This window comes from Aythya fuligula, chromosome Z, assembly GCF_009819795.1.
Source record: "Aythya fuligula isolate bAytFul2 chromosome Z, bAytFul2.pri, whole genome shotgun sequence".
NCBI classification, from domain to species: domain Eukaryota; kingdom Metazoa; phylum Chordata; class Aves; order Anseriformes; family Anatidae; genus Aythya; species Aythya fuligula.
In genome coordinates this window covers 56,041,756-56,049,607 of record NC_045593.1, presented here as the reverse complement: position 1 = coordinate 56,049,607, position 7,852 = coordinate 56,041,756, and positions in this window count along the sequence as shown.

The following is a 7,852-nucleotide window of genomic DNA, read 5'->3' as shown; positions in this document are numbered from 1 at the left end:
GCAATTAGCGGGTGTCCCCAGCTAATTGCTGCCTCTCCCGGTGCTGTTAGTGCCGCCCGCGGCTGCTCGGAACAATAGGGGCGCGTGGCTGGCAGCGGGCGATGAGCTGGGAGAGCTGTCACGGCACTGATGCTGAGCGAGAGGCTCCTCCAAGCACCGCTCCGCAGGCACAACTTTGGGTGGATGCTTCCCCGTGCTTCTGGCTCCTGTGTGCCCCGTTTCACGGCTGCGTCCTGCCTGCAGCGCCGCGTTTCTGCCCTCCTTTCAGGGCCCGCACACTGGGCACCCCATCCCAAGCGAGCCCGCGGTGCCCTGGCATCATTTGGGGTCATTTTGGGGTACCCGCACTTCTTTGCAAACTGCATTTTGGGTTTTGGTATGTGGGCCTTGCTGTGTGCAGAGAAATGACTCATCTACAGCCATTCCCTCCTTTCCTGTTTTTTATTCCTTTTTTTTCTCTCTCTCTCTCTGTTTTTTTTTTTTTTTTTCCTGAAGCAAACATGTTCAGCCTAACATGTTTACAGCAAAAAGCACTCCAGTAAGCAGATCAGTGTGCAGCACCTGCAAATTCAGTCAAGTGGCTCCTCCACATCCAGATTTACGGCTACGCACAAATCAACAGCAGTGGTCATGGCTGTTGCTGAAAGATTTTCTTAGCTCGGGATCAACCTGCTGTGCAGCTAGCTGTTTTAATTCATCCCTTTGTAACCATGGCAGTTTACCATTTTTTGCATTTTGTTAGCAGTGTGTTTCTAGCTGCTCATTTTATCCCATTACATACCTACAAGGCAGGCTGCTGCATAAAGCATCAGAGATGGAAGAACAATAACGCAGCAACAAAAAGCTTTAAAAGAGCGGGTACATGGAGAACTAGAGAAAAAGGAGGTACTTGGTTAGTTTGCTGTGAACTGTATGCTGCATTATTTTCCCCGTTTTCCCCACGTATATCTTACGCGTTTTAACTGTGAGCATATTTTCTATTACTCTCTTAGCTTTTTCTCCCTCAGAAAAATATCCAATTTTTTCTTTCTTCAGTCTAATCTGAACCCTGCCAGTGTAACACTCTTCTACTGAAATCACATCCTCCCTCTCCCCCCATGTGCTTGCAGCTCTTAGTGTTTCTTGGCACTGAAATATTCACTTAATAGATTTTCTTCTCCTAGGGCTGTATTATGCATGTGTATATGTTTCTGCATGTAGATCAGTATATATGCAGGTGGATTTTTTTTTTTTATTTTTGTTTTTTAAATTTGCCAGGGAGATTTCAGAAAACAAGCTGCGTTTAAATTTCCCCGTACCAGATACTTGTCTGCTATAATTTCCCCATTGACAAAGGCCATTAGAATTGGAGCTGGAGGCTCTGTTTTTCCCCCGGGACTGCACTACAAAGCAGAGAAACAAGCAAACATACAAAAACCAAATCCCCACGCACCTCCTGGAGCCAAATTCCCCTCTTACTGTACTTTTCCACCTCAGCAGAGATTGGTCATCCTGCTTCTCCAAATCTCACTTGCCTCACATGTGGCCTTTACTTCCTACTCTCCTGATGATTAATCCACCTCCAGAACAACTGGCCTTTGTTCTGGACTGACAGTAATGCACGTTCATTCATCTAACTCAGTTGTTCCTCTAGCACTGTATTGTACGGCACTGTGGAAAAACCAAGTCTGGCAGGAACTGTGTCTGGTGGGTCACTGCCACAAGCCCTACGCCCAGCATTAGGCCTCTGGCTGTCGGCTGGGTCTTTTTGCTGTTTCCAGGAGCAAAGCAGGAGTCCCAGAGCACCGGGCATCAGGCTGAGGCATTCCTGAATCTGCTCTGAAAACAAACCAGCTGTCTGTCAGCAGACAAATGAACTTTGCAAGGACGGTCAGAGGTTCTTGCCCTGGCCCCTTGTGCCATGCAGGTTGTACTGCTGCGTTCCTCCATGTGCAGGAAAACAGCCCCCGTGTTTAGAGGTGCACTAAAACACCCTCTAAGTGCCTGATGCTGTGCACTGAAGCAGTCTGAGCAGCTCGGTGTGTGTGCCTTTGCCTTGCCTTCCCCAGCTGAGGGGTCACCAATGCTCTCATGCAGGTTCTGCAGTCATCCCTGTGACTGTGGGCACCACAACACACGTGTGCAAGGCCTCGTGCAGGAGGCATGGCTGGGACGTGCACAAAGCAAACCTTTGACGAGGTTCTGCTTGCATTGCTGGCCTGGTCAGGCAGCTGGCACACAGCTCAACACATTCCTGCTGTCTGGTAACAAGGGAGTGGAAAAACAAAGGCTTTGCCTTTGCACAGTTGCGTGGGAAATTAATATGAGGGATAGTAAAGTGGTATATATATGGTATGCACTGACAGCACCAGGGCTTCAAAAATCCATGCCCACCAGTGCTTCTCCGCACCTCTCCCCTGTCATTTCCTACTGGGAGGCAGGCAGCACCTCCCTTTCCCTGCTAATTTCATCAGGGCCCTCAGCAACATCTTATGGGTTCGCTTGATCTCTCTTTGAAGTTTCTATGGCCTGGAGTCTCTGCCCTGCCCAAGTGAGGAGGCATTGGGTATGGAGAAAGCTGAAACTGGACCTGGGAGTTTTGTAGGCTTTCTTCTGCTCCTGCGTGGGAATCGAGAACCTTGAGCTGGTAGTGCAGGAAGTTGAGAGTAAATGTCAACTTCTCTGACCCCTTGCTTTGAGGCAAGGAGGGCCAGAAAACACTGATTAAATAATTAACCTCACTATACCAGCTCTTCTTGTTCTACCCTCCTCTCTGTCCTTTGTACTTGCCCCTAGGCTGTTCCTGCTAAGCAGGCATGTGAACGAGAGCTCTCAGAACAGGGCAGACACTTCTATGTAGTTCATGCAGTCTCACTTACAGAAATGCCACTCAAAACAAGGCAGGAATTCAGTACAACAATTAGGACAGTAGAGTTAGTGGAGGAGAAGGGAAGGATCTGCACTTCCAGTGTGACAGAAGAAGAGGAGGTTTCTGCCAAGCACTGCAGTGAAGAGCTGTGGACACCTCAGGCCAATTGGGGCTCTGCACTGGCATTCTGCAGCCCTCTTGGGGCCAGCCAGCTTTTGTGGATGAAGTAGAGATGAAGTAGATGAAGTAGTGGATAAGTCCCTTTTCATCCCCTATATATAGAGCCTGTCCAGACAGGTTTGTCTGGACAAGAGTGGAAAGGGGATCTTGAGCCTTCAGCAGTGGGGACTCTGGGTTGAGAGGGTGGGGAATGGGAGAGCTCCATGTGGAAAATCTCTGGGCTTGCGGGCTTAATAAAACACAATAATTTGTTCTGATTCAGACAGAAGATGAATATTAGCTCTTTTTTTTTTTTTTTTTTTTTTAAAAAAAAAAAAAAAAAAAAAGGTCAAAGCCCTTTCCTAATGTCCAAGGGTGTTAACATGGAAAAGGTGCATAGGTTTCCATCGCCAGTGGCATACAGCGTGGTCAATGTTTAATGTATCTAGTTAGCCACAACTCATTAAAAGTAGAATCAATAGCATCTGAAAATCTCTCTGCTACCAGGAGCAAACCACCAAATTTATTTCCATGTCTGCAGCCTGTTCCAGCACTCAGTGAAATCAGATATTATCCCTGAGCCAGGTTTTAGCAAAGTCCTATGTTGTAATCCCAATAACACGACCCTACGTAATAAGGTTCTTGGAATAATATTTTAGTGCACAAGCTACGCTATGCCAAAGGAAAGCATGCTTATTCATGCATTGCTAATTTCAAAAGCTTCAGGCTTGGCTACACCTGCAGAATCCTGCATAGGTGGAGCTCAAGGAAGTATCTGTAATGTAATAGCAATTATCTTCTGACTGTTTATATAGCATTGAACTACAATCTCTGTGATTTCCATGTGAAGCAGAACTCTGGAAACATTTGCTTTGTATACATAAAGATGCATGGAAGCAGCCTGGAGGAAGGATTCACTGGGGATGGCATAGGGTGTTTACTTAGAAATCAAGAAGGGTGCATCAGTGTCCTGTATTAAAAATAAAAAGTAATTAAAAAAAAATAAAGAGAGAGATTTGCTTGCAGCTTTTTACATCAGAAGACTCCCTTCTACCTTGGTGTCTTATAGATTGACACTTGCTCTGCTGCTAGAAAAGACAAATGAAAACAACAGAGAGTTTAGTGATTAGCTCAAGGAAAGCCATGTGGATTTTAAAGCTCTCTGAGGAGACCAGTGACCATAACCAGAAGTCATGAGGTCTAATTAATCCTTCAGGAAGGAGATCCATGTGACTGGTAGGCAAGCTCATGTGATGGAGAGAAAGAACATGCAGAAAAGAGTGCTTGGTTGTCACGGAGACAACGTCACTGTCAGGGGATGCTCCTCAGACAACCTCTGCCCTTATCTGAACTTGGGGAAGATACCTCAGCCTGCCCTCTACATCACTGCTGTACAGCAGGGGGCCGGCCACAGTCCTGTGCTTTCCAGCAAGCCCTGGCTCTTCACAGAGCTTGCTGCTTATGAAGGGAGCAATGTGGTCAGGTATCCGAGCATCCTGGCTGATGGTCTCAGAGCTCTGGGCAGGTCTCATCCAGCAGAGCAGCGAGGAGCACTGAGCACTCCCATCGCAGCTCTCAGAGAGGTGCATGCTGACCGCGGCTCACCCCTGTGGCAACCTGCGTCTGAGGTTAAAAAGTGTCCCTGAAAGATTTGGCAGGCTGCCCTGGTATGGCATCCAGTCACTCCCTGTCCTTGGTCAGAGCAGGGTTAGTATGAGGTTTTCTTCCACAGCTGAAAGTACCCAAGCAGCAGAGAACATCTGAGGATTGGGGCGTGTAGTGCTTTAGTTAACAGCTGATAGACAAGAGAAGCTACCTGCTCCTGTTAGAGAACAGCAATGATCCAGACGTACACGGGTCATTTCTTTGAAGAACGGTGGTCATTCCGCAGTTAGCAGTGAACCTGCTCCCAGCCCCGTCTGGAAAATTGTTGTACCGAGCAGACAAGGGCGCAGACGGGAAACAGACACCACTGTTCTCCTGTTCATGCTGTTGAGCTGTAAATTCCTACTTCTGCTACATGCACACACAGGAGGGTCTGAGTTATTGATGCTGGTGGATTTATGCAGCTTCCAGCTCTTGGGAACAATCAAAAATGCCTTCACTTTGGTCCCAAATGACAAACCAAGGAGACAAGAATTGGACACAGCAGACTGAGAATGCCTTTTTTGCACTGCCTGTGGTCAGAAAGCAGGCCCATAGCTTCACACCCCACTGGGCTGTGCTGCAGTCAGTTCACAGTGACTGCCTCTTTGCTGGCAATGCACAGCGTGGCGTTCGCTCATCGAGCTCCTTGGAAGTAATGTTTTTGTTCAGAAGTCCACAGGAGTGGGGCGGAAATCTGGAGCAAGGCAGATGTACTCTTGGTAGAAAACAATCAGGTCATGGAATACTTAAATGACCAGGACACTGGCCATAGGCCAGGATGGGATGCACCCATCAGTGCCTGATGTCACTGTGAAACTCCTCGTGATGATCACGGCAACTGGGAGAGGTTTGTGAGGACTGGAGGAAAGCAAATGTCACTCCTACCTTCAACAAGGGTGAGAAGGAGGCCCCAGGCAAGCAGAGGATGGTCAGCCTCACCTTGATCCCTGGGAAGGTGATGGGGCAGCTAATTTTGGAAATTATTCATTCATGGAAAGAAAATGATTGGTGTTAGTAAGCATGGATTTGTGAAGAGGAAGTCCTGCTTAACCCACCTGATGACCTACTCTGATGGAATGACTGGCTTGGTAGATGAGGGGAGAGCTGTGGGTATTGTCTACCTTGACCTCAGTAAGATTTTTGACACTGTCTTAAAGGAAAGGTGATGAAGTATGGGCCAGATGAACAGACGGTGAGGTGCACTGAAAACTGTCTGAACACTTAGGCGTACAGAGTGGTGATCAGTGGTGAAAAGTCTGGTTGGAGGCCAGTAACGAGAGGTGTACCCCAGGGATCAATACTGGGACCAGGTCTGTTTCAACATCTTTATTAGCGATCTGGATGATGGCGTGTGCCCTCGGCAAATTTGTAGGTGACACAGATCTGTGAGGAGTAGCAGATACATCAGCATGTCATGCTGCCATCCAGAGGGATCCTGACCTTATGCACTTCAGCAAAGGGATACACAAATTCCAGCACATGGGGAAGAATAATTCCATACACCACCACATGCTGGAGGCCAAACAGCTGCAAAGCAGCTTTGCAGCAAAGGTCCAAAAGGTGGACATCAAGCTGAGTACATGGTAGCAATGTGCCCTTGTGGCAAAGAAGGTTAATGGTATTGTTGGCTGCATTAAGCAAACTATATCCAGCAGGTCGAGGCAGGTGATACCTCTTCTCTCCTCAGCACTGGTGAGGCCACGTCTGGAGCACGTGTGCAGTCCTGCAGTACCAGGGAGACACGAAGGTATTCAAGTCATCTGGACGTGGTCCTGGGCAACCTTCAGTCAGTGGCTCTGCCTGAGCAGAGAGGTGTCAAGGTGACCTTCAGAGGTCCTCTGCAACCTCAAACATCCTGTGATTCTGTGATAAATGTTGTAAAGAACTGAAAACTTGTAAAAGGCCCCATAGGTCATGTACTGGCAGCTGAATGCCTTAAGTGGTGCCTAACAGTCTCTACAATGACACTGAGCACCAGGTTTAAACACCTGAATTACTCTGTGTGTCTTGGCTGTAATTTCTACATTTGTTCCACTCAGTATTGCACCACTGGATGGAGCAGATGACAAAACAGGTTCAGGATGTGGATCCTGTTGAAAAGGAAGAAGATATTTGACTTAGAGGTGTTGGCTGGTGTGGTATGTCAAACGACACACTGCAGAAATTGCTGCAGTTCTTTTCTAAGCCTCAACTTTTTACAGTGTCTATCTTTCTCTCTCTCTCTTTCTTTCTTTCTTTCTTTCTTTCTTTCTTTCTTTCTTTCTTTCTTTCTTTCTTTCTTTCTTTCTTTCTTTCTTTCTTTCCTTCCTTCCTTCCTTCCTTCCTTCCTTCCTTCCTTCCTTCCTTCCTTCCTTCCTTCCTTCCTTCCTTCCTGCTTTCTTTCCTGCTTTCTTTCCTTCTTTCCGTCTTTCCTTCTTTCCTTCTTTCTCACACTGACAATGATGAGTGAGAGCAGCCATGGAGGTGAGCTGACACTTAACATTTCAGATAAAACAAAGGAAAGAGCAGCTTTTCTGTTCTCGGCAAAAGTCTTTGCAAGGACCTGTGTGGATGGCACCCAGGAAAGTTGAAGCCTACATACAGGTAGAGACTATTTTTTTGAGTTCACCTGAAGAACAAGCGAGGCCCCTATTTCCATCAGCACCCTGCTTACCCAGAACTGCAGGTTACTGTACCAGCATGTGCTTTGGCAGTAGTGAAGCTCTGCGAGTAGGCAGATCATACACTTGTATCATATTTGCTCCAAGAGCAAAATGTGGTATCCCAAGAAGAGCAGAGGCCTGAGAAGCAACTTAACACCTCCAGTGATGTCTGCAAACACTGCTTTGTTAATACCACTCTTTATCACAGTCCTGCCCCTCAGAGCTGTGCTGGTAGAGGTGTTGGTCTGAAGCTTCCTTCTAGGTCCTTTCCTTGCAGACCTATGTCAGAAACTCATAGTGCAGCTCCTCGTTGTTGTGGTTCAGTCTGGTGCTTTCACCGTGCTTCTCCCCTCTTCTCAACATCTGTTAAAACCTTTTTTTTTGATGCAGAGTTGAAGAAATCCTTGCCCTGCAGCTGAGCTGCTCTGTGGCTATGCCCTGCTGAGCTGAGGGACATCCTAACACTCCGTGCCACTGAGGAACTGTTTGGAAGGCTCTGGAGAAACTTCTCATTCATGTTCTGTCCTTACCGGGCTTTTAGTGCAAGTGGAGACCC